The 26,915-nt window shown below is 42.5% G+C and overlaps 1 pseudogene; it reads left to right on the top strand.

Annotated features, from left to right (window-relative positions):
- Positions 1 to 4,039: 4,039 nt before the first annotated feature.
- On the top strand, positions 4,040 to 5,166 carry LOC131478306 (purine nucleoside phosphorylase LACC1-like; annotated as a pseudogene).
- Positions 5,167 to 26,915: the final 21,749 nt, after the last annotated feature.

The raw sequence follows: 26,915 nt of genomic DNA, 5'->3' as shown, positions 1-26,915 counted from the left end.
CTTACTGACTAGCCCGGAGGAGAGACATGGGGAAGGATCTTCCATCTGATGATTCACTCCCCAAGCAATCACATCAGCCAGAGCTGCACCCATCTGAAGCCAGGAGCCCAGAGACTCTTCCAGGTCTCCCATACAAGTGCTGGGTCCCAAGGCTTTGGGCCATCCTCGACTGTTTCTGCAGGCCGCAGGCGGGGAGCTGGTTGGGGGGTGGGGCTGCCAGGATTGGAGCTGATGCCCGTGTTGGATCCCGGCGCATCCAGGGTGAGGACTTTAGCCACTAGGCTACTGTGCTGTGCCCTCATGTTGATCTTTCGATGCAGTTGGTGCTTGTTTGACTTCAATACTATGAGTTGCTATTTGCCTTTATATAGATGTATTGGGGAAGGGGAGTTCAAACATGCTTGGATTTCAAAAATTTCTTTCACCAAAAATAAACCTGCATTTAATTCTGTTTACCTACTAATTGTTGGAAGTATTGTTAAATGCTGAACGGAAAGTACCACAGAGGACATTAAATAACCCCTCTCTTTCCAACCTCAGTCTAGTTAAATATCTGTACCTTCCTCTCATAGGTTACAATGTGTCACTGTCGGGCCCGGCGGCGTGGCCTAGCGGCTAAAGTCCTCGCCTTGAAAGCCCCGGGATCCCATATGGGCACCGGTTCTAATCCCGGCTGCTCCACTTCCCGTCCAGCTCCCTGCTTGTGGCCTGGGAAAGCAGTTGAGGACGGCCCAATGCATTGGGACCCTGCACCCGCGTGGGAGACCCGGAAGAGGTTCCAGGTTCCCGGCTTCGGATCGGCGCGCATCGGCCCGTTGCGGCTCACTTGGGGAGTGAATCATCGGACGGAAGACCTTCCTCTCTGTCTCTCCTCCTCTCTGTATATCTGGCTGTAATAAAATGAATAAATCTTTAAAAAAAAAAAAAACAATGTGTCACTGTCTTCACTGGGTATGAGACCCAGATGGCCCCAGTTTAACCAGTAGGGATTTGTTCAAGGTGGTGCCCATGTCCTAGTGATGTTATTTCCATCGTTTTCTATACATATTTGACCTTTGACATAAGGAGATACCCTGAACTCACCTTGTAATTTCTCTACATTAATTCTGTTTCTAAATTTGATCCTTAGATTATTTTATGGCAACTAAAGCGCAGTACATGAACACTAGGTGTGCTAATTGCTATTGAACATGATTACTTCAAAGCCTCTCAAATTGGCATATCTGAGTAAAAAAAGAAGGATAACACAAAACTTATAACCACACATGTTTCTTATCTATCAAAAACTGGTTAAATTCATATAATATCTTTAGATGCACTCCTCTGATTATATACTAATTTGCTTCTTTGGATCAGTTTATATGGTAATGATTTTGCCACAGCCCTGCCTTCATTATAAGTTAAGAAAATCCTCTATATCTATTACCAAGTCCATTGAAATTTGAGCAATAATGTGATTGGATGGTATTTTTGGTGGAAAGATACAATAGAAAAGACTGAAAAATATATGCTTTATATTCAAACAAATATGTAATAAAACTGCCAAAAAAAAATTCAGCTGTTGCTGCACCAATCTGAAGCTGGGAGCCAGGAACTTCTTCTGGGACTCCCACACGGGTACAGGATCCCAAAGCTTTGGGCTGTCCTCGGACTGCTTCCCCAGGCCACAAGCAGGGAGCTGGATGGGAAGTAGAGCTGCCGGGATTAGAACTGGCGCCCATATGGGATCCCGGGGCATTCAAGGCAAGGACTTTAGCTGCTAGGCCACACCACCAAGCCCAGGAACATTTGATTCTTAAAGTAGGTACAAGGTTACAAAGCAAGATGTGCTAGGAGAGTTCAGGCCAAGGGCAAGTATGTAGAAAGACTCAGGGTGCAATGGCTCATGTGTGTAGTGAAAAATGGTCAGTGCTGCTGGAATGTGAGGGGCAGGGAGCAGGGACACTTGGGAAATGAGTCATGAGAAAGGGAAGAAGACAGGTGGACTGAAAAACCTCCAATTAAATGAGAAAGGTACAGAAGCAAGATTGAGGGAAACTGGAGCTCCATGATGATTTTATTGCTATTCTGAAGTCACTCTCTCCCAGTGGGAAAGTTGCCTTGTAAGAAACAAGGGGGCATGTGTGAAGTTTCAATAACTAAATCCTCACATACATGTACTTGGACCTCATTTGGACATTGGTTCATGTCCCGGCTGCTCCATTTCCCATCCTGCTCACTGCATGTAGCCTGGGGGAGCAGTAGAGCATGTCCCAAACCTTCAGGCCCTACATCCACATGGAAAACTCAGAAGTAGCACCTGGCTTCTGGTTTTTGATCACCTCATCTCTGGCCTTTGCGACTATTTGGGGAGTAAACCAATACATGAAAGATCTTTCTGTCTGTCCTCTCTGTAAATCTGATCTGACTTTTAAATGCAAATAAATGAATCCTAAGGAGCAACCCAGAGATATTAGTGATGACACTGTGTCTAATAGAAGCTGGCTTAAACTTGTGGGAATGGTTAAATTGTAAGGAAGTAATGGATTTGTAAAATCAATTTTATTTAAAAAAGGAAACCAAATGTTAATGGCAGAGATATATACATGTATTTGAAACTCACAGTTTCAGTTACATTATAAATGGACTCGTATAAACATACAGTAAGATAGATGACTAAGATATGGAAAGAGGAAAAGTCTGCTGCACAAATGGGACAGCCAGAATAAAGAAATCATTCTGTGTTTAGCTGTGGATAAGGTGGTGGACATTTCTATCTGCAAATGTGAGGATAAGCATCAAAGAATGAAGAGCTGGGAGAGGATGTGTCAGTTCTATGGATGACATTGAGAGGAAGATGAATCAGGCCACATCCACAGAATTTGCAACGAATGGTTGACTCCTGGGCATGTTTTAAGCCAAAGCTAGAGAATGAGTAGAGAGCAGGGTAACTGTTGAGAGGAAGCCTGGCAGATCTGGAGAGAGCTATGCATTAGAAGATCTAAAGACATTTTTCCTCTTTTTGTTTTTTAATTTTTTAATGTTATGATACAGTTCCATATGCTCAGAGACTATGTCTCCCTCCTCTTGCTTATTCAACTTTAACCCATGCTTTCAACTATGTTATTACTATAGTACTATCATTTCTGATTGGTCATGAGCCCATTGTTCTGCTATCTAATTGTATCACATCATTTTAGGTATAGGAAATAGTAGAAAGTCACATTTCTGAAGAAAATAAATGTATATACAGTGATAAATAGGCTTTTCCTAATTCTTCTCTTTTTTAGTCTTTTAAAAATTACTTTATTTATTTTATTGAGAAAGACAGATCAAGTTTATGGAGAGGAAATGAGCCAGTGAAAAAGATCCTCCATCTGGGTTCATTCCCAAACAAAACCAATCTAAAGCCAGGATCCAGGAGCTTCTTCTGGATCTGCCACTTGGGTACAGGGATCTCAAGTCTTTGTGCCATCCTCCACAGCTTTCCCAGCCCACAAGGAGGGAACTTGATGGAAAGTAGAACTGCCAGGACATGAACCATGACTGATATGGGATCCTGGAACTTTAAAGGTGGTGATTTAGCCATTGCGTTGGTCCTGCAATTCTTTTTTTATCCCATTTACTTCAAGTTTTGAGCCACCTCCTTTTTTTTTCCCTCTGAAAAATCATTTGCATTTTTTTAAATGTGTCTGTGCAACGTGTTGCTTTTGGAAGCTTATAAATAACATGAAGTCACAGGCAAAATAAATGAATTGTTAATAAATAAGTTAAGAACAAGGTCACTAAAAAATGGCTAGGTGTGCTGGGGCCGCCTGGTGCACACCCTGCAGCCCAGTCTGACCCGGGAGCACCGTGCCATCTTTCTGGAGTTGGCCAGCTGAGCCCTGTCCAGCATTTGCATGGATAGTCTGGGTCTATGCAAGTGTGGGGGATAACGTGCATCGCTGCTTCCAGGACTGGCTCCTCATTCCAGGTGACCAGTTTCAGGGCTCCAGATTTCAATGAGACCCAGGTCAGAAGTTGGGGGTGTCAGGTCCTAACAGTTCCCCTTGGCAGATCAGATGATCAAGTTGGCAGAAAAGTCTTTGAAGAACTTATGGTATTGAAACATGGCAGATGCAGTTGTGATTGATCTGTTTGATATGAAATTGAATGCTCAGAAAAACTGCCATCAGAGATTATTGAAGGCATTGAATGCTATCAAATTCAACCATGCTGCCAAGGCCAAATTCCTTTGCATAATGTGTTACTGTTCCATCAGCTGTGAAAAGGATGGTGACCATGATAATTGTGAATTAGAAACAAGCAATGGATTATCAGTTTTTCTTTTTTTTAGAGAATCTGAAACTGCTAACAATCCCATCATGGCTGCCTCATTATATACTCTTAAACAAAAAATTGATGAAAAAATCTGAGCAGTATTAATGTCATTGTCCTCTTGCATAGGAAAGCATCAATGAAAGCCTTTATTGTCCACCTCTTCACTGATGTTTACAATTTTAAGTTTGAAGATTTACAGATGACTTCAAAGGACAGCTTTTTGAAACAATCGCCTGAAGTAAATGTGATGACAGCTCAAAAACTAGAAGAAATCCAGAATGAGATAGAAATGTATTTGAGTAGTTTGCCAGCACTGAAGGGAGAATTAACTGTTGTCACATCTCCTTTGATCCTAGATATTTTCACACATGGATTTACAGCAGGAACAGGTGACATATCTTACATACCAACCCTTAGCTCATTCAATCTCTTCAGTAGTGCCAAAAGGAGAGAGGCCAAGGCAATTGTATGTATGTAGAAAATGTATGTAGTTTAGCAAATACTGCTGGATTTAATGTGCAGAAATTTTACCAGATAAAGACTGATCATGCTAGTGATGTCTCGATTATGGGAAGGAAGAAACCTGCATCTTACAATGGAGTAACCACAAATCAGAGAGGAGTCACAAGAGTAGCCCTTGGTGCTGGCTGTATCCATACAGTTTTTGTAGATCCTGTCAAAAAAGCATGTGGAGTTGCTCATGCTGGTTGGAAATGTACTTTGTTAGGTGTTGCAATGGCCGTGGTACAAGCTAGGATAACAGAATAGCATTGTCTTTTGGAAGATATTATTGCACTTGGGACTGGATTTTATAATCTTCTTCCTGCATGTGTAAGACTGCTTGACTCACATTTCATAGACTGAAAAGATAAACAACTCTAGAAAAATGACAAACAACTAAACAGGCTGAGTAACACCATGAGCCAGAACATGAAGCTATAAAGTACATAACCTAATTTAAAGAAATAAAGGTGTGGGCAGGAGTTAAGTCTCAAAAAGTGTTTGGAAATAGATTAGTGAGGCTCTTGATCAAATTATTTCTAGAGTCAGAGGTTTATTTTCCAGCTATCAAGTAATATTATTATTTCAATGGAATGGATTCTGATTGTGAGAGAGCAAAGCAGAGAGATGGAAATAGAAGCATTGGAGTTTAAAACGGAAAGGAAGGTGGATGGATTAGAAAGACACTTTATCGATCCAATCTGTTAAGTAGATAACAAAAATAAAAGGTTAGGAAAAAAAATCATCTGTGACTCCATGATATTACCGAGTGTGACAACAAACAGAAGGTTTGGGAGAAGAGAGAAGGATGCATTTACAGACAATAAAGTATATCCAGCGCATGGTGCTGTGGCCTAGTGGCTAAAGTCCTCGCCTTGGATGTGCTGGGATCCCATATGGGGGCCGGTCTTAATCCCGGTGATCTTTTCCCCCATCTAGCTCCCTGCTTGTAGCCTGGGAGGGCAGTCAGGGATGGCCCAAAGCCTTCGGACCCTGTACTCATCTAGGAAATCTGGAGGAAGTTCCTGGCTCCTGGCTTCAGAGTGGCGCAGCACCGGCCATTGTGGTCACTTGGGGATTGAGTCATTGGGCGGAGCATCTTTGTCTCTCCTCCTCTCTGTATGTCCGACTTTGCAATAAAAATAAATAAATCTTTGAAAAAGCCAAAAAAGTATATCCAGATGGTTCAGTTTGGCCCATGGTTAGAAATACAAATGTAGAAATAGAGAGGAGACCTAAGACAAAAAGTCAGATTTAGACACTGGCTATGCAAAGAAAATGCATAAGTCTTTTGAAAAAGGTTGGATCATATAGGCAGAAACTAGGATGAGAAAAACAAAAAGGAGATCCAAGGATGAAAACTCATATAGCACTCATGTTTGAGCATAAGAGGCTGAGCCAGTTAAAATGGCTAATCTTAGAAATATGACAAAATCGGTTAAAACCATTTGAAAAAGTCAATGTAAGTGTGGGAGGTACTCAAAAGAAATTTCCTAGAGTGTTAACTGTGTTGAAACAGTTCTACTGGCAATGGTAATGGTGGCTGGGACAAATTTCTGTGCTGTAAGGAAAAGAATGCATGTCTGTTGATTCCTGGACAGGATTTACTTATGAGAAAAAAGAGCTGAGGACTGTTTTAGAGGGGTATTTCTGGATGGATAGTTGAGTGTGTTTACAGGCTAAGAGAGAAATGCTAAATTATGTTTCATTTAGACAAATTGAAGTTATGTTTCATTTAGGATAAAACTGTATTTTTAATGTCAGTTTTCATCTTGTATAATAAAGATTTCTTATTACATACATATATTTCCTACATGTAGATGCTGTAGAATAACAAAAAATATCACTTGCTTGGTTTTGACCAAAAACTTTCATATGCATTATCTTAGTTTATATTACAGCTGCTGTGAAGTATATAGGCCATGCATTAATTCTTTCTCTAGATGAGAAAGCTGAGTCTTATTAGGTGGTGGTGGTTCAAAATCACATAATTTATCATAATACAAGGTGTGAGCACATATTTTATGATTTCAAATCTTTCATATTTTATAGTCAGGCACAGCTGTCTAAGTTGTATTCTTAGTTTAAACTTGTCAACATCATTTATTGACACATTCTGTCAAACTTTTGTTGAGGTATTGAGATAGGTTAAGAAATACTAGCCTAGTGGAAAGTGACGATCAATAAATCAGCCATTTTGGTACTGTGATAGGTATTATAAATTTTTCGCAGCCTGATATCTGTTTAGTTTAATGCAGGAATCCCATTGTTCAGTCTGAATTTGAAATAAAATACCTCATTTTATCCAATTCAGGGAAAGCATCAAACATAATGCATAGCATAAAAATGTTAATCTCATGTACAATATCCTTTTTAAATTAATAATAAAGATCAAGGAATATTTCACATTAAGAAAAAACAGTCCACAGAGCTAAGATACAATTATCAGGTTAGCAAAGTGGTGATTACAGGACAAATTGCACTCACATTTTCTTTTCTTATTATTTATTTTTTTTTTATTCATTGATTACATTGTATTATGTGATACAGTTTCATTGGAACTGGGAATCACCCCACCCCTCCCCCCCGCCCTCCCCCCATGTGGAATATTCCACCTTGTTGCATATCCACTGATCAAGTACAGTTGAGATTCCCTCTTTGCAAGTATAAACCAAACATAGAGTTTTCAAAAAGTGTTAGCATCCTCTGTGATGTAAAGTTTGCAATATGTCTTTTTTATATACCTTTCTTTTTTTAAATTATAATTTAAGTTTTTTTCGAATTATCATCATTCTGTAATACAGTTCCATAGGCCCTGGGATTTTCCTTGTCCCCTCCCCAAGCCCCTTCCCCCCACCAAAATCCCCCTGTATTATTACTACAGCATAGTTCTTCATAAACAGTCACATGTTCATCATTGCAGGCATGGAAACTGGCAGAGAGTCCAGCATCCTAATGTCAAGATGCAGCTAATGTTTCATTAGTAGTCCATCACTGATCTGGAAGTACTCCATCTTAGTGTTCCGTCTGCACAGATCTTCACTGCTAATGAATGGCCTGGGTAGTTGATCAAATTGTTCTGTCTTCCATCCTCTGCCATGGTACCAGGTGTCCTCTGGAGCGTCCGATGTACTGCCATATCCTTCACGGACATTTGGATATGCTGTCCACTGCTCCATCTGAGCCACTGAGGAGGCGTGACTCTGACACATCCACTCTCACAGTCAGCCCATGGAACCTGCAATTCTCTCCATGGTTAAGGTTCCTAGTACAGTAGCTCAGTTGGTAGGGAATCATCCATGAAAACTCATCTGAGGACATCCCAGATTTGATTCTTTTGTGTGTTTGCCTATACAAGGTTTGGCGTAGTCTGTCACCCAAATCAGTCTATGCATACACTGGTAGTTGTAAATCCTAGGTCATTTCTGTCTCCAGCTCTGTGTTTTACGAAACTCAATGGGTGCTGGAGCCCAACTGGATCCTGCCCAACACATACTCGCCCTTCATGTAAATCAGTGGGAGCTGCAGTCTAGTTGGAGCAACTCACAAAAACCCCACTAAAACCACCCCCGCCCTGGTTTCTGTGCTTGCCAGTAGGTACAGCAGATTGGTCCCATCTATCCAACATCTGATGCAGCTCTCATACATGTTGATGGGTATTGAAACCCAGTTTGTCCCAACAGGCCCCACTATCCAGTCCACACTGGTGCCAACAGGAGCCACCATCTTTCTAAGCCATGCTTTTGCCTGACAGAATTTGGCCCCTGTGCCACCATCTATTAGCTAATGCTGTGGCAAAACACAATCAATCCATGCCGACACTGGCTTATGCATGTAGGAGAAGGTACAGTCAGTCTAGCCTGGCTTTTCTCTGATCTAGCTCACATGTAGGCCATTGGATGTGGCCCTTCCTGGCCTGGTCTTCCCCCATCCCAGCTCTCATGCTCACCAGTGAGAGTAGTGACCCAGTAGGGTGGCCATCTCAACACCCTTACTGGGGCAAACACCCCTCTCATGTTTCACATGTGCTGCTTGGGTGCTGCGGCCCATTCTTGCACAGCCCTCTCATCTTGACATTTGCCAGTGGGTGCTGTAGTCTGGCCAGGCCAGGCCCACCCCCATTTCCAACTCACATTGGTGGGGCTAGAGCCTAGCCCAGCCCTGCCAGCCTCTAATCCCGGCTCTCATGTGGACTGCCTGTTATTGCTCCCTGACTTGGTCTGACCCACACTTCATTCTGGCACTCAGATTTGCCAGTTGGTGATGTGGGCTGACAGCCTGGCCTGCCACCGACCTGCACCAAATGTATGCTTGTGGGTAACATATTTGGGCCTGGTCTGGGGGCTGCTCCCTGTCTTGGTTCTTTCACTCACCTGCAGGGTGTGTGTCCTGACAGAAGAGTTCCATACGCTCCTCCAACCTGATCTTTCCCAATGCCAGATCTCGTATGCTGGTGCATCAATGGACCATCCCTACTTAGTCTTCCACCTGTTCTAGCATAACAGTGGCCTTTCCATACGGCCTTCACACATTCTGGTTTTTGTTGTTGGGTGCTACAATCCAGCCAAGCCTGATCCATACCCAGACACAGCTCACAGCTGGCACTACGGTGGCAGAGACCTAGCCTAGTCCTTCCTATACCTATCACAGTTCTCAAGAATACAAGTGGGTGCTGGATTCTAGCTCAGTCTGGTCCATACCCAGCCCTCACACATGCCAAGGGAATCAGCAGCTATATCCAAATCAGACCACAGCCCCTCACTGTGCCCCCATGCTCTCCAATGGGGATCACGACCTGGTCAAAGATATCCCTTTTGCTACCCAGCCAGGCATGCTCCCCTCTACAGATCTCAGGCATGCCTGTGGTTGTTGTGATCCATCATGAAATCACCCCCACGCATCTTAGCCTTTGTTTTTGAATGCTGCAAGCTGGCCTAATCTAGGCAGCCACCAGTTCTAGTTCTCCCTGGCAGATGCTGCAACCTAGCCCTACTAAGTCTGCTCCAATCACTAGCTAATGTGAACCAGTATGTGTGATATCCTAGCCTGGCACAACCTACCCTCCATTTTGGTTTCTGCACTTGCCAGTGGGCTAAGATCTGCTCGGCCCTGCCCAGGCAGCCCCCTTCCAAAAACCAACCAACATACTTACCAATGGGTGGGGCAACTCTGCTAGGCTTGTCTGACCCCTAGATCTGGAACACATACTCACCAGTTGGAGCTATGGCCCAGTAGGACCGCCTCCCAGTTTTCCAGTCAGCCCACTCCCAGACTCAGATCTTACATGCTCCAGCAGGTGCTACGCCCTTGCCCACATAGCCTGCCCCTCCATCTTGGCATTTGTATGAGCTTGTGGATGTTGTGGGTTGCCCCGTCCTACACCCTGATTTAGGATGCACATGCAGGTGGACCTGTCAGGCTATTCTCAGTTCCAGTACCCATGAGTGTTGGCAGGTTCCGTGTTCACTCCTAGTTCATCCAGTTACCACCCCTACTCTTGAGCTAGCCAGCGGGACTTGTATTTCCGTAGGGTTGGGCCCACTTATTCACTACAGAATCAACCCCCAGTCCTGGTTCTCTTGTGTGCTGGTTAGTGTCATGGCCCTGAATAATGTGACCTGTCCCCTGTTCCAAAACTCAATTAGGTACTTGGATCTAACTCTGTTAGACAGGCCCCTAGCCATAGCTGTTGTGTGGTATGGAATGTAGTGGTCAGTGATACACTGAGTTAAGAAGCCCATCTCGGGATCCATGTTGGCTGATGAATCAGTCTGACCCATACAGATCATGCAGTCTCTCCCCTCCATACTACCAGGTCTCAGTCCCCTCACTTACTAGCCAGTACAGTAGCCCTGTTGTTGGTTGTTCCTTGGGTTTCATGCCTCATTTACACATATGGTGTCCGTATCCATGGATGTCCCTATGCAATATTTCCTCACCCCCAATCCCGGGAGCTCATTGGCAGGTGGCCAGGGAGCAAAGCCCAGCACCCATTAGGCACACTGGACTCCAGCAAAATAAAGATTGTGGTGGCTGCTTCAGAAGCAGCCGGGTGGGGCAGCAGGCTTCCTCTGCTCATCACCAAGTTTGGCCCATGAAGAGGAGTTCTGTTGCATGTGTCCGACCTGCCAGGCAGGCTTCTAAATACTACTGGGAACATTGATATAGTGCCCTGCCAAGTCCTCCTTTTTACTTATCTCTTTATTTTGCTACTCTCCTTCTCATTCTCCTCATCCGTTCTTTCTTCTCTTCCCCCTCCTCCTTCCAGTACCCCTCCTTCTTGTCCACACTTTTCCTCTCTCTCTTCCTCCTCCTCCTAATTCTCTTTCTTTTCTCCCTTCTCCTCTACCTCATCCTCCTGCTTCTCTTCCTCTTTTTCCTAGTAGGACCACAGACATATGTCTATTTTCAGGCCATTTATTATTTTTTCAGGTTTTTCCAGATTGCAAGCTAATGAGTGCTTACGGAAAATCACCTGAACTAGACTTTAGCACCCAATGTTGTGACACAGGCCTGAGATCATGTAGGGTTGTTTGGGCTGAGATGTAGCACCCAACAGTTTGAGAAATGGGGCTGAGGTGGAACTGCCCCAGGCAGTAGCATCCACCAGCATGTACTTGGTGCAGGTGACAGAATAAACTTGAGCCTGCACTAGCTGGCACACACAGAAATCAAATCTTAGATCATCTCAGGTAAAGTTTCTTGGGCACTTCTCCAACTAGACTGCTGGACTCAGACTCTGGCCATAAGGAGACTCACAGGATGTATAATGCTCCCTTGGAGTGCATGCATCAGGCCTGGGCCTTCTCAGTTGCTGGTGCCAGAGCAGTGAACAGTGTGTCCAGTCGCACATGGAGGACGTGATGGCCAGGTCATCCAGGCCATCAAGGGATGTTGACTGCATCATCAGAATACAGAGGGAAGAACAGGTTGTAGAGTTCTCACGTTGTGCAGCCTGTTCCTGGCTCTGTGGCTGCATTAGATGAACTTTATCGACTTTATCAACCAGTAGATCTTGGAAAGATTTTCTCAGTACTGGAGGAACAAAAGAGACATCTTAGGGCTATCGCAACAACACATGTCACATCCTCAGAACATGCTTCCCCACACTGGGATCTCTAAGCATCACTAAAAGACCATGTTGGGGAGTGAACCAAAACGTAGAAGATCTTTTCCTTTTTATCACTCCTGCTGTCCCTAAGTCTGACTTCTAAAAGAAAGAACATTTTAAATTCATTCTACAAAGAAAACTTTTTAAAGTTACTTTATTTAATATGAGAACTTCCAATTTTATTGTGTTCATCTACCTAAATGTTATCATGAGTATTTTTTTCTTTTTTGGTAATTATAGTAAGTTGAATGCCAAACAACCTATCACTTGTAGCTTTAATCCTATTTACTGAAATGTTTAAATAGTGTTTTTGCTGTTGGGTTTGTACTATTATATTGTTAGGGTTTTTACATGTGTGCTTATTAGAGGTATTGATCTGTCATTATCTTACACTGTTTTTGCAGAAGAAGGTGTAGAAGGACATTATGACCCTGGAAGGTCAGTGAGCACAGGATTACAATTGATTGGATAATATTTGTGTGATAACAATCAAATGGATACCTTTGTTATAACTGATTGGATATCATTTGTATAAGAACAGTTGAGTGGGCAGCATGTGAATGAGAACACTTGGTAGAATATACAAAAGGAGTTCCAAACATAAGTATAGAAACAGTTGATGGGTTTTGTTGATAAGTTCAATACTTCCTTCCTAATTCCATATGACCCTTAGTGTATAAAGTCTGATGCCACTAATAAACCTCGGTTATTCATCATCAGTCAGTAGTCCATGTGGGTTATTACCAGCTCCATGCACCAAGTCCATCACTGCAGAACAGTGACAGAAGGTACATAGGTCAGTGTGGTGGGAGGGTATCAGGGTGTAAGCTGTGCTTGGTCACTGTTGGGAATGACTGCTACACAAGGCTAAGGCTGTTCCAGGATCCTGAGTGCTGGGAACCTGAACTCCCTCTGCTCTCCTGACACATGATCCACAGGAGGCCCTCACCTCCCTGTCCAGCTTCCCAGATTAGGATGTTTCATTTCCTGTCTGGTGAGTCCCATGAATAGTTAAGCCTTGCAGGGACTGGGAGTATCATTTTGTATAACCAGACCTAAATGACAATTAGCTCCTTTTGCTGCTCTGTCCCCAGCACACCAAGTTTGGTGGACCATGGCCTCAGCCCTCACTCTTGCTTCACTCACTTAAGCCCATGTGGCTGTCCTGGTGATAGGGAGCATTCCGATTGACTGCCCCTCTGTGACCTCACAGGGCTCTGTGGCCATACCAGCTGTCCAATCAGCAGCTGCCTGATCACAACCAGCCCAGAATGCTACAGTGTCAGCATTCTAGAAAAGCCATGGTGAGAGACAGGCCCCTCAGCCTGGTGCAGAAAGTGGGCAAGGGGTTCAAACTCTGCTTTCTGTGGTCTTTCTCCCCACAGGCCCAACCAGGGGGGTTGTCCAGCATCCATGGAAGCCAGCTGACCATGAGTGTATGGGGCTTGGGTGTGTATCAAGTGGGAGTGTGCCAATATGCTGAAAATGTAGTGAAGCCCAGGGCTTTAGCAACACTGTTACTATGAAAGCATTTCACCTCTCCCTCTGTGAGAATACTTTGTATACCTCTAAGGAGACACATTGAACCTAGTTCTCCATTAGAGATAGTGTTGTGCAGAACACATGTCATGGAGACAGCCAAGTCAAGCTGATTGGCATAAGCAGAGCACATCTCCTTTCCTATCACATCTTGCAGTGAGTTCTCCCTAACAGAACACAGTCTCATGCAACAGGGTCACCACCTTATAAAACAGGCCACTTCAATAGATTTTTCTTATGTACGTGGAACTTGCTATCCATGGATCGACATAGCTTCAGACAGATTTGGTTTTTGCCTGGCATTGTCTCTCCTTGACTCAATCAGTCTTGTCTCTGTTTTTTGAGTTAGATAGGTGCCCGATAAGGCTGATATTTCTGCTCATGTTCAGGAGACAGCCTTAGCTTCCCTGAATGGTCGTGTTTAGTGTCTTCTGGGTTGTGGTTTCATTGTCATTCTCTTTAGAGTCACGTAGGCAGAAGATTGCCATAGCCATGTCTCACAAAGAAGAGTCCTTGAGTAACTATGGAAACCACATTTGTCATGGAACAGGGACCTATGAGAATGATTTTACACAGGATTGGGGCTGCCTCTTATATGGAGTGGGCTTTCTGCTCAACAAGGACCAGCTATGGAAGACAGATACATGTCAGAAGCTGCCATGCATCTTGGATTCCTTGAGGAGCAAGCATCTCAGCTGTGGCTGCAGCAAAATGTGTGCCCCAACAGGCATAGAGGCATTTGATTGCAGAAAAAGGATGTTTGCCATAGGATGCAACCACAGCACAGAAGGCAGTAGCATTCAAGAACAAGAGAAGGATCATGGAGACATTCTATCTCAGTTCTGAAGTTACTCTCTGCAGTAACACAGCTGAATGTACCTTGTGAATAAGTAGGCGTGTCTACACCTGTACATGCTATATCTCCACGGTGTCACATTGTAACTGTAAACGAAGAATGATACCACTGCCACGTGAGGGGAGTCAATAGGAAGTGAGAAAAGGAAGGGAAAACGGGACTCCATAGACCTACAAACTGCATCATGGAGAACTTGGATTGTAGTTTCATTGTCCAGAATTTAGGGTGCCCTATACAGGGCAGTGGTCATCCAAAAAGTTTGGTCCTGCCACAGGAATGGAGAAAGATCTTGTTGGCCAGGAGAAGGGATGCTTTTAGAGGGGTGAGGAGGCTGAGTAGCAGCACCAGCCCAGGGAACCACCGGCTGGGTCAGCACTTGCACACACTGTCCCTTGAGGTCTACCCTTACAACCAGAACTTCCACTTTTCTCCCTAAAGACCCATTATTATTCATGAACAATTCTTCATGGAACTCTGATTTCTACAGACTTCAGGATCATGTATAGCAACCATCTTCAGCAGCTAACATAATGAGGTGTGTTCAGTTAATAGACAGGACCTGTTTCCCTGGTTAATTGAATAGGTGTGGCCATTTATTTTGACAGGGTGGAAATGGCACCCGATTTTTTGATAGATGGTCCCCCCTGCCTCCTATCATGCTATTTTAATTAACAACAGGGAAACATTGGGGCTCTAGCTGCTACCTTCCTGCCTCTTGCCTTAGTTAGTCGAATGTTTTTTACTGTTGTGGAATATTGTACTGTGCAGCTTCCAAGTTGATTGGAGGATGAGTGCATTAACACTCCTCAATTTGCCGTGGTGCCTGGATATAGCAGGAGCTGCAGTTGCCTAGCTTGCCAGTGAACACACTTCCTAACACCCTACACTAATGTCCAGTGTGATTTCTCTTATAATCTGCAGTACTAATGGCCAGGGTAGCTCACCCCTGTCACCACATGAGCTCTAGGCTGGCCTGTGCCCCAAGGAAAAGAGGCCCCTCCCAATTGTCACAGCAACACAGCCCTAGCCCTCTCTCCCGAGCCTCTCCCGTGCTACCTTAGATACCTGCAGCCCCAGCTTCCTCTTGGCAGTCCCCAACAGGCTTATATTTTTCTTAAAACTGACTATGTAAAGGAGATGAAATGAACAAACAAAAACACTGCAAGCCCAATGTCCTAAGTCAAAAATTGTAATGGTTTTAAATAAAACAATTTTGATTAGCATTAAAATTCTGGAAATGAGAGATATTTCAAAGCAGAAGAAAATTTGGTAAATACCAATTTCTTTTTTTAAAATTTTGCAATTCTTTGTGGACAAATGGGCCCGACTGGAATCCATCATGCTAAGAGAAATGAACCAATCCCAAAAGGTTAAATACCACATGTTTGCCTTAATCTGAGATGAAAAGAGAACAACTTGGAAAATAGTACCTGTATATTGTAATATTAGTGCAATCTCTTATAACCTGTATCCAATGCAATAAGATAAGGCGATATAATCTATAAACCAACAATTAATGTCAGAATACTTAAGATCTACATCGAAAATCTGTAAAACCTACTATACCCTCAATACGCTATGTTAACCTGTAATGGGGGGGAGTGCAGGGAAATCTTTCAGGACCATAAAAAGAGTGAGAAAAAAGTACAATATAGTCTATCAAGATCAAATCTGGTAATTCATAGATAACAGACTCAAAGTGGCACTAAACAACAATAAAACTACTATACCAATGCGTGAGGGGGGAATCGGGTGCGATCCTGACAACCTCTTAACAGGAGGTCATGTGCGTGGAGCAGGGGAGCACTCCAGAGTGGAGCAGGTGGTAAGGAGGAAGCTTGGATCCCAACCATGAAGACTCCCAGACCTTCACCACAAACTATTAATACGAGCAACAAGGACTATATCCCAACTGCCAAGGAGGCCACAGGGAATTGGATGCCCTCGGAGGCCGAGTACTCTGAGGTCACCCACCCCCAACCGGAGCTTCCACAGGGGATGGAAGAAGTCCAAACACTACAGTGCAGAAACCAACGTCATCGGAAAGACAACCAGAAGCCCTGAGTGGTCTGCAGAAACAGAAGAACAATAAACGTCCTTCGGGACCAGGGAGGAGAGCTTTCTCTGGTCCGAGCCTGGCTCCACCTCTGGACCCCCCCTCCCTCGCAATGACCATCGGGATCGCTTCGAAAACCCCTCACAGCAAACAAACAATCATACAAACTAAAAAAAAAAAAAAAAAAACCTAAAATAAATAAACAGCAGAAAGTAGAGCTTGAAATCTGACAGGAAAGAGCTGGCATGGATTGGCTCATGCCTCGCTGGGTGGGTCACAAAGATTAGTTTTACTCCTCACCATGGTGTTGAGGATTTTCCTGCACACCCCCCCCCCAAAAAAAAAAAAATGTTCTGCACCTAAAATGTTGACATATATCTTGTTAGAGTTACAAGCCAGTCTGGATTATCCTAAAATCTGCCAAGATCAGCAAAATTTTACTTCAACACAACAACTGGCTAAATACTAAGATGAAATGGACACGAAACAGCTGAATGGTGCCTTATGGCCATTTTAAGGTATAGAGCAGCCGGTCCTGTATATGAACTAAATTGAAATGTCAATGAGCTAATCATAGGTTGTGGCTAGGACTTGTTTTCCTTTTTTATTTTTTATTTTTTTTTTCTTTTTAATACACTGGTTACTCAAAACCATGTCAATTCCATAACATTGCAAATTGCTGTTGATGTTATATTGGGACTCTTAATTGACTGTGATGATATTCTGCCAGCTCAAACTTCAGACCAGAAAAGGTCTCCCCAAGAAACTGTTCAACCAATCTGGACAATAAGTAGCTGGACTCTATGCTTGGTATATGTTTGCAATGAAAGAATCTTGATTGAATTTGAACTGTATTACTGCATCAAGGTGGAGGAATCCACCGGGGGGAGGGGAGGGGGAGGGAGGGGGGGATTCCCAGAGCCTATGAAACTGTCACATAATGCAAAATAATTAACAATAAAAATAAAAAAAAAAAATAAAAAAAAAAGCTAAAAAAAAAAAAAAGAAAAAAAAATTTATTCATTAATTATATTGTATTATGTGGCAGTTTGGTAAGTATCAATTTCTAGATGGAGATGTGGATTTTTGCAGCCTAATAAAATTTTGTAAATGCTAAAATTCAAGAAATCAGAATTGCTTTCTTGTACCAGAACAAAGTTTTGATTACTGTTAAAATTTCTGAGATAAGTATTTATTGCAATAGTTGAGGAAAGGTTATATTAAAGTTAAAATTGAAAAGAGTTGATTTTATATTTTAAAAATTTGGTTTTGACTAAGATATGGAAAGGAGAGCTTTTTTTATTATTTAGCGAATGAAAAATTTTGTTTAACATAAAATCCTAAAAGAAATGTTCCTTGTCATAATCGAGGAATTTTTTTTTTATTAAAGCCAAAAATCTGGAGAGATGTTGTCATACTGTGGAAATTTGAGTCAACATAAAATACTGGAAAGCAGACTAGTTTTTAATCATATGAGAATACTCAATTAACATTCAAAATCTGGAACATAGAGTTGTTTTCCAAAGCTGAAGAAAATCTTGATTTAAATTCTGAAGATGAGTGTCCTTTTTGAGGCTGAAGAAAACTTTGGTAAAGGTAAAACTTCCAGAAAAGGGATTTGTTTTGTGATGGAAGAACTTTTTAATGAACATCACTTTCTGGAAAGGAGTGTCCTTTTTCATGTAGAAGAAAATATTGGTTAAAGTTAAGCTCCAAGAAGGTAGACAAGTTTTGAAAGCTATAGGAAACTTTGGTTATGGCTGAAATTCTAGAAAGAGAGTTGTTTTTTGTTACACAATACATTTTGCTGGACATTAAAAGTAAGAGATGCGTTCCTTTCCTTAGCTGAAGAACTTTTCAGTTAAGTATAAAGATGCTAAATGAGAGTTATTTTCATGGTAGAACATACTTTGGATTAACACAAAATTTCTGGAAAACATGAGAAGTTCTCATAATTACAGGATATTGTGGTTAAGGTTGAAATGCTAGAAAAATTGTTTTTATAGTACAAGAAAGTTTTGATCAACATTGCAACTTTTGGAATGGGTGTCTTTTTCAAAGATAAAGGACATTAGGGTCAAGGCTAAAATTCAAGTTATATTCTTGAAGACAACTTTTGGTCATGTTGAGATTCTGGAAATCAGTTTTCAAAGCTGTAGGAAATTGTTTAAGATTGAAATTTTAGAGTGGTGACCTGTTTTTCTGTCACACAATAAATTTGGATTAGTGTTAAAACATTGGAAAGCAGTGTTCTTTTGAAAGCTGAGGATAGTTTGGTTGAGTAAGACAACTAGAAAGGAGAGTTGTTTTCACAGCAGAAGACAAATTAGATTTGCAGGAAATTTCTGAAGGGCAGAGAAGCTTTCACAGCTGTTGGAAATTTTGCTGAAGCTTCAAATTCTTGAATGGAGAGCTGTTCTTTCTCACACAGTATGATTTTGCTTAACATTTAAATGGTTGGAATGAGTGCCCTTTAGGATGGTAGTAGAAAATTTTGGTCAAGGTCAAATTGCTCAAAATGAGACCTGTTTCCAGGTAGCAGATAATTTTCATTAATAAAGTTTAATTTGGGACAGCGGAGGTTTTCATAGCTGAAGGAAGTTTTGGTTATGGTTGAAAGTCTAGAAAGAAAAGTTTCTTTTTCATCAGATAATACTTTTGGTTAATGCTAACATTTTTCAAATAAGCTTTCTTTTTCATATTTAAAGAACATTTTGATTGAGGTGAATCTTCTAAAGAGGAGAGTTCTTTGTCAGGCACATGAAAATTTTGATTAAGATGAAATTTCTGAAAAAGGAATGTTGTTCTTTTCATAGTTGAGGAAAATTTGGAATACGTTTAGAATTCTGGTTTGAGAATTGGTGTTATTTTTTGGAGTGCAAAAATACTGGTTTACATCAATATTCTGAAAGCAACTATTGTTGTACAAAGCACTGTACTAGCAAATCTAAGACTGAAGCTACTAATGATTCAAAACAAATACAAGAAATGAACAAAATATATGACTTACGACAGGTATGGATGTCTGATAAATTCTTAAGTCATCAGAGGAAGACAAATGCAGAATGAGATGCTGTATATAGTCAAATGGACACTCCCAAGGTTTCTTACTCACAGAGACCATTGTGTAACTTGCCAAAAGACAGATCTGTTAGTCCTCTCCTAACCAACTGTCAATAATGATGGACACACTGAACTCTCTGTCTCCACATGGGCTGGGATAGGAAGCACCCAGGAGTAAGGATGGAGTGTTCCTGCTTAAATGGTTCAAATGAAGGGAATCGCAAAGGGCTATACAAGAAAGCCTCAGAATTTAAACTGCTGAGCCAGAAAACGGACATGTCATGACAATCACCATAACAAAAATGTGAGAAGATGCATTTGTGTCGATGTACACAACTTATCTAGTGAGCTCCTTAAGGTGTGGGAACATTGTTGTGTGTAATTTGTTTATCAGTTGGCTCCATATGCAGTTTTTATTGGGATACAGTGGGTGTTAGCAAGAATTGAGTCCCCTTGTTGGAGACTAATTGGCCAGAAGCAGGGTACAATTGCAGAATCCTTGTATTCACACCTCCACTGGACTCTGGGCAGTGCCCTTAAGACTAGTGATTTATGTCAACACATAGAAATGTAGGCATTTCTTCAAAAAATCAGCTCAGTGGAGGCTCCATAACCCCCTTTCAACCAGTTCAGGACAGGGGTGAGGTCTTGGCATGACTGGCTCCATGCTGCTGGGAGTTGCTCTCACTACCCACTGCATGCATCTCTTTATATACGTGATTGTTCACATTTCCTTACAAACACTTTGGTATTTTTGTCTTAGTTCTATCAGACTGTTAGCATTAGAATCTGGATTTACAATCTCATTGATCCTGTCATGTGTACCCTCCACCAATGGTGTCACCTGAGTAAAGTCCTCCAAATTCTGTACTACCCTTGTCCTTTTTATGCTGTTAAAATTCTCTTCATGCCTCGTGCATGATCTCCTTCTCATTCAGCCTGGAAGGTGACAGTGCCCTGCACTCTGGTGAATATGCATTGCGACCACAAAAAGGACATCTGACTTAAGGATTATCAAGCAGGAAATCATGATTATAAGGTCATTATGAGGTGGGAAACACATTTTAGCTGTTGAAACTGATAGGACTTGATTCACTTTCCTCTCAGGTTGCTCATTGCTGACACTAGACCTGGGGAAGAGCAGAAGACACAATCAGAATTTACTAGGTTGGATATCAGAATTTTCCAGAATGGAACAGGAGTAATGATAGTGATGATGATATTGAGAAAGATTTCTGAGAGCAACAACAAAGTTCTTCCAAGTATGACTCTGACTCAGATTTTTGGAGCTCTGTCTTTTGCATCTTTTTAGGCATCTCACTGGCAGGCATAGCTGAGTGACCACAGGCCCCTGTGTTGCTACAGATGCCAGATTCATGGTGATGTTTAAGTTTCTCACTCCACCCCTGAGGAAGCAGCAGCAACTTTGCCTGTTGGCTCTCACAGCAATGAACACTTGCCAACAAGCTAAGGTTAACCTTACAACACAAAACCATACACCACACTAAGCCCTTCATCTTCACAGAAGGCAGCGAGAGTGACAGGGCAGGGTTAGTACATGATTATATCACTCAGGACAAGGCCAATGGGACAAACTCCAGAGAGCTCAGAAGATGTAGCCTGGCGGAGAGAGAGCAACTGTTTGGCCAGCAGTTTCTCTGCACCCTTCCCGTGGAATTTGCATACCTCTGAGTACTTAGGAGTTCTTTCCCAGAACCTCTGACATTTCATCTCTCCATGACTCCTCTTCCTGCTGCCTGTTTGTAATCTGAGGACCAGAAATGTCAGGGGTCATTGTTCTTACTCTTTCTGAGAGTTATTTACATCTACAAAGAAATTCAGAAATGGTCCCTCACACACTGGACTGTTTCAGTTCAATGACGAAGAGCATCATGGCTGTGATCTGTGACCAGAGGAGGCTCAAATTTTATCACTAAAGAAACATACACGCTGCCCTTATGACCTCAGCACAAGTGAATCATCTGCTAGATCACTATAGCTTCCTGTCTTAGAGCTAGGCAAAGGCTCTCAAAAGGGCACATGATTGCCATCCTAAGCAATGTTCCTCTAGCCTCACTTTTGGTTGCTGCTGTATTCATCCCTTGCACCACAAACCTGGTTCTAAGCCTCACAACTCTATGTCCCGATATGGCTTCCAGGGGAAACCTACCCCTGTTGTTGAAAGAAGGAATTACCCTTACCCACAATGTTTACATCAAACTCTCTATTTTGCTATGCAACCCCATAGACCTGTGTCTGCTGAATGAGTGAGAATTGTACACATGTACCAAGGTTAAGGGTTGCACAGCATTCGACATCTCACTTCAGATTCTACCTCATCTGTCCCTCAACCAACCCAGGAGAGTGACTTTATTCTGCTTAAGGTACAGTCAAGAGTCCTTCATAATTGATTGCTATAGCTGCCATATAGCATGCTTTTAACCATTGTGGGGATCACAGAACAGAAATCCAGGTGAAGGAAACATGCCTGAACAGCGTCTCTGAAGTCAGAGTGTGCACAGACCTGGGAACCCTCATCTTTGCCCAGATCTCTTCCCTCCTAGGAAGCTCCTCCTGCCACAGCCTCCCTGTGAGGACACTGCAGACTGTCCCTGCTCCAATGCTGTCTCCCCACTGGGTGGAGTTCCCCAGCCTCTGTCCTAGCACATCTTCCCTCCTTTCCTTGGACAGTACCTTGGCTGAGCTTGACTTCATGAGTGCTCTGCCAGATGATGCCCTTCAGAAAGTTGATCCCAGAGGTTCTGGTTCTGGTAGATCTCAGGGCCGTCCACTGTGAGCAGATCTTTGAGATGCTGATGGAGTAAGAAAGAGGTATCTTTTCCTTACTGTGTTTGTTGCTTCAATTGTCTCAGTTGTCTTGTTTGAGGTTGGAATAAGATATCGAATTTCCTAAGGTTAGTGAGAGAAGGGAAGATTCACAATTAGAGATCAGTGGAGGACAGGCTTTAGGTCTCAGAGAGCATATGTGGGAAAAAAAAGTCCTTCTCCCAGGAAAAAGACGGAGTTGTACATTTTGGGTTACCACTAATCCCACCCAAAATGGCCCTAATAGGATTGGAACTCCAGCAACTGAGGAAAAGTCACTTTGGGAGAGTGGAATCATATGATAAATGACTCTAAGTTGTTTCTTTTTAGTTCATCAGCTTATTTGATGACTATCACTTCAACATATGCATTTGAGAGGAAATTAAATGTGGCGAATATTGTGTTTATTGTGCTCCGTGCTTTTAACATTTATTTATAAATAATTGTGACCCACTTACTTGTGTATATGAAGTTCTATGCTTGTCTTGACCCAGGTAAATGCCTTGCTCTGCTAGCTACACTGCCTACCACAGAGATGCTTGCAGCTTATACCTGCTGCATGCCCTTACTTCAGCCTCTTGGGGACAGGTGGGCTCTCAGCCAACTGTTCCTCCTCATGCACCATGTTCTCCCCCAGAGCAGGCCAAATAATGACCTTGTACAGCTAACATTCTGAGAAAACACAGACACACAGCCTCTTTAGATGGCTACACATGCTGCTGAGGTCACAGTAGAGAGTATTGGGTCCATTCTAGCATGGATATACACTGAATGCTAGCTCTGTTTAAAATCTCTCAAGTCTGTTTCTCCATTAGCCAAATATGTGAGATTTTTGTACATCCCAGAGAGATGAGTAAAGAGAAGCTTAATGTGCACTGGGTAACTCCATCAGATCACACAAACAGTGTTTAGCAGAGCCTAGTCTAACCCCTATGGTGTGAATGTGTGAAGTCAGTCATTTACCAAGCTTGACATCTCCCATATCAATCACCTAGGCTTGGCATGGTGCTCCTGTTTGTGTGGCAAACATCAAAAGATGATACTGGTGAAGGGCCTGTGTGTTGGGGCTGCAAATTACATACAGCAAAGTCACAAAGAAGAAAAAAATCTGTACACACATATATGCCGTAAGTCTTAGGACAACACATTTGTGAATCTAACAACTCATTCATTATCAATTAGATTGATCACCTATCACATTCAGCCATGAGTCTGACATCATTCAAACACATGTAGAAGTATCCCAATGAGTCTGTATGACATAGTGCATTCTACTCTGACTCAGAGAGGTGGGGACTGCCCCCATAAGATATTACCAGAGGAGGGCACTGAAGCTCAGAGAAAAAGGAAACCTGGTCAGAGGACAGGAGACCAGTCCAGCATTCATGCTCTCTGTACAATGTGCTAATACAGTGAAGATTTGGGTCATTATCTGCATTTTCTTCTCTTCCAAAACTGTTTTCATGTGATTCTACTGGGAAGTGGAAAATTATTATTAATCAAGAAGAGCTGATGTCTCCTCAAAATACATATCTTTACTTAGAATTAAAATTTTTGATTCAAAACTTCTAAGCAAAAATTCCTACAGTGGTTCTTAAAAAAATAACTGCAGAAAAGACACTGCTGATTCCTAATAGGGAGACACCACCAGCTTCCTCTTGTGCAAGCCCTTGTGTTCCCAGGAGTCAAGGTAGACTAGGACCTGCTTTGAATTCTGCATCCCAAAAGCATCTTCACTCAGGGAGGGGCAGAGATTACTGAGAGAGTCTCTATTAAGTTCCCAAAGCACACACTCAAACAAGGGATATCCTGACACTACAGAGGGCTGAAGACAAACCCAGTTTTGGCTCTATGAGTAAGACTACCCTTCTCAGGCTAAATGTGCACCCTCAATGTTTTTACATAGATTGTACCAGAGAAGTTCAGACATCTTCATTATTTTTAAACTGAGATACTGTGCAGATCACTTTTTAATCAACATCACCAGCTTGGTGTTGTGCCAGTTGGGTCTCAAATATTGAATAGACTGACATGAAGAACACTATAATAGTACATGCTGCACAATATCTTGCAGTACACAGAGCATCTCAACACAAGAGTTTTACATCCATTCCTGTGATAACCAAGCTCCTTTGTGTCTGTGCCAGGATTCAGTAACAGGGATTATTATCCAAGGCACAACCTAAACCTCACCTCAATTCTCGGAAGAAATACAGCCACCCATCACCTCCAGAACTTAGTGTTTTGTAGTTGGTTGCTGAGGGCATAGGCAGTAGGCCCAAATGGAAGAAGCTTCTCTTTGAGATCTTCAATCTCCTGTGGAGTGTTGTCCAGCTGGGGCACAAGACCTGGTGTTCTAGGAGGTTCATTTCTGTCCTTGGATCTGTTGGAGTTCTGGAACATGCTGCCATGCTGATGGTGTGGCAGTCATTAATCCAGGGTCTAGGCAGTAGAGAAACAAGCACCTGATGTTTAAAACAAAGTCAAAGGGATTAAATAGAAGTCATGGATGGCAATAGGTTTCAGTCTTCACTTACTGTAGAGAATCACTTCATCGACTTCCAACAATACTTCATAGTTCTTAATCATACAAACAAGGATGAAGTTGCCAGAGCCCTAAGCGAATGCCACTGCCTGTAGTGATGTTTCTGAGGGTGAGAGGGAGGGTTCAGTATGAGGTAACAATCTGGAGTTTCCATGGCAGTATTAGAATGTGGAGGGTGTCATGGCCTCTTAAAGTGCCCTACTCTTCAGTTGGCTAAGCATGGTTCATACAGAAATTTCTTGGACCTTCTGAAGTTCACCCCGATGGAGACCATCCTCTCATCTTTTATTCTTACTAGTTGTGCACACTTGTGTTGATTATATGGGCCCATTACTTTCCAGAAGCTTCAGTGACATAATATCTCTCACAGTGGGACATTCCCAAGAAGTTTTAATTTCTTCTATCACTTTAAAACTCTTCAAGTCTAAAATATATCCTGTATATTTTTCACAACTGAGGTTTTTTTTTTTCAGAATGAGGGAGTGTAGGGAATTTGCCATAGTGGTTAAGATGTATCCCAGGACACTTGTATCCCAAATGTAAGTGCCTGGAATCATGTGTTAGCTTTGTTCCCACTTTCACATTCCTGGTGCTGCCCACCATGGGAAGTAGCAGATGATGGCTTCTTTTGCCACCTGTGTTGGCCATCATATTCTGTTCCTCTCCTCCTGTGCTGGCCTGGCCACAACCAACCATTTTGTTATCTTGGGAGTCTGAAATGTGTGATAGGCCTTTTATCTTGTTGTCTTCAGACAAATACAGCACATAGAGTAATGTAAGCTGTTTCCATTTAATAAAAGGCAGAGTTACAAAGATAAGAATGTGCCGGATGTTAGATCTTCCTTCTGCTAATTTTATCACCATAAGTCCACAATAAACAGGATTGGTTCATGCTCAAGATAGAGAAACAGAATTCTAACCAGGTTACTCACATAGATAACAGAGGTCCAAGCACTTAGATCATCTTCTTCAGCCTTCCCAGGTGGGTTAGCCAGGAGCTGTATTGAAAGAGAAACACCAGGACCGAACCTTACACTTGAATGGAATGTTCATGTCCCAAGATGTGCTTTAATTTGCGGTGCTCAGTGCTAGCTCCAGAAAATTCCCTGAAAGTTCCTACAAAAAATAACTGTGACTTGTACTCTTTTTGTGGGAGTTTTTTTTGTTTGCTTTTTTTTTAAGAAAATTTGTTTTGCTAATCATTTTTGCAGGTTAGTCAGTACTATGGATCCAGATTGAAGTACACATTAGAATTCAACCTCCACAATGAAATTCATTCATGATTTTGGGAATTTGAGTTTTGCATAGGATTTTTACTTGCTGTACATGTATTCAGATTTCCTGTTTCTCATTGAAACTTTTAGTGCTTTGTATATATTTAGGGAATTGCACAGTCATGGTACCTATAGGCATACATTTCGTACAGGTCAGGGGCAAGCCAGGCTGAACAAGCTCACATCGACTGCTGTCATATATGATCACCAGAATATAAAGTGAGTTGGGCCCAATTTAGTCACGACATACACCAGGACACAATACCACTGGGTGCTGGCTGTGCTGGTCTAGGCTGTAACCCCCAGCAGTGGGAGCTGGAATTGGGAATATTCTGGGACGGGCAATGGCTACAGCACCCACTGTCAATTGCTGAGGCAAGGTGGGCCATTCCAGCCTGGGTTGCAGCACCCAGTCAGCAGACAAGATTACCTGTAGGGGAGGAGGCAAACCTGGTAGAGGAAATGTGGAGGGCTTGTCTGCTGGACTACCATACCACTTCCACCGGAGAGCATGAGTTGGGATGAGGCAGACCAGACCAGATAGTACTACAACACCTGTGAGCCTCACGTGAGCTAGATTAGGGAAGCGCCAGGCTGGGTTGACTGCTCCTACTGGTGCAAGCATAAATCAGATTGGGTGAAGGTTGCCAGGAAAAACGGGCAGGGTGGATAGCTCTAAGACATTGGGACGCTGTTCCCAAGTGGAAGACTATAAGATGCTTCTGGCTTCTCATTGTGTACCAGTATTTCCTGGCCTATGTTGCCATTTGGTGAGTGAACTAGCACCTAAAAGATCTTTCCCTCTCAGTCTCTCCTGATCTCCCTAATTAAGACTTTTAAAA

This window comes from Ochotona princeps, chromosome 2 (genome assembly GCF_030435755.1).
Source record: "Ochotona princeps isolate mOchPri1 chromosome 2, mOchPri1.hap1, whole genome shotgun sequence".
Classification (NCBI taxonomy): Eukaryota; Metazoa; Chordata; class Mammalia; order Lagomorpha; family Ochotonidae; genus Ochotona; species Ochotona princeps.
Note: the sequence above shows the minus strand (reverse complement) of the source record. Positions and strands in the feature narration are given on the sequence as shown.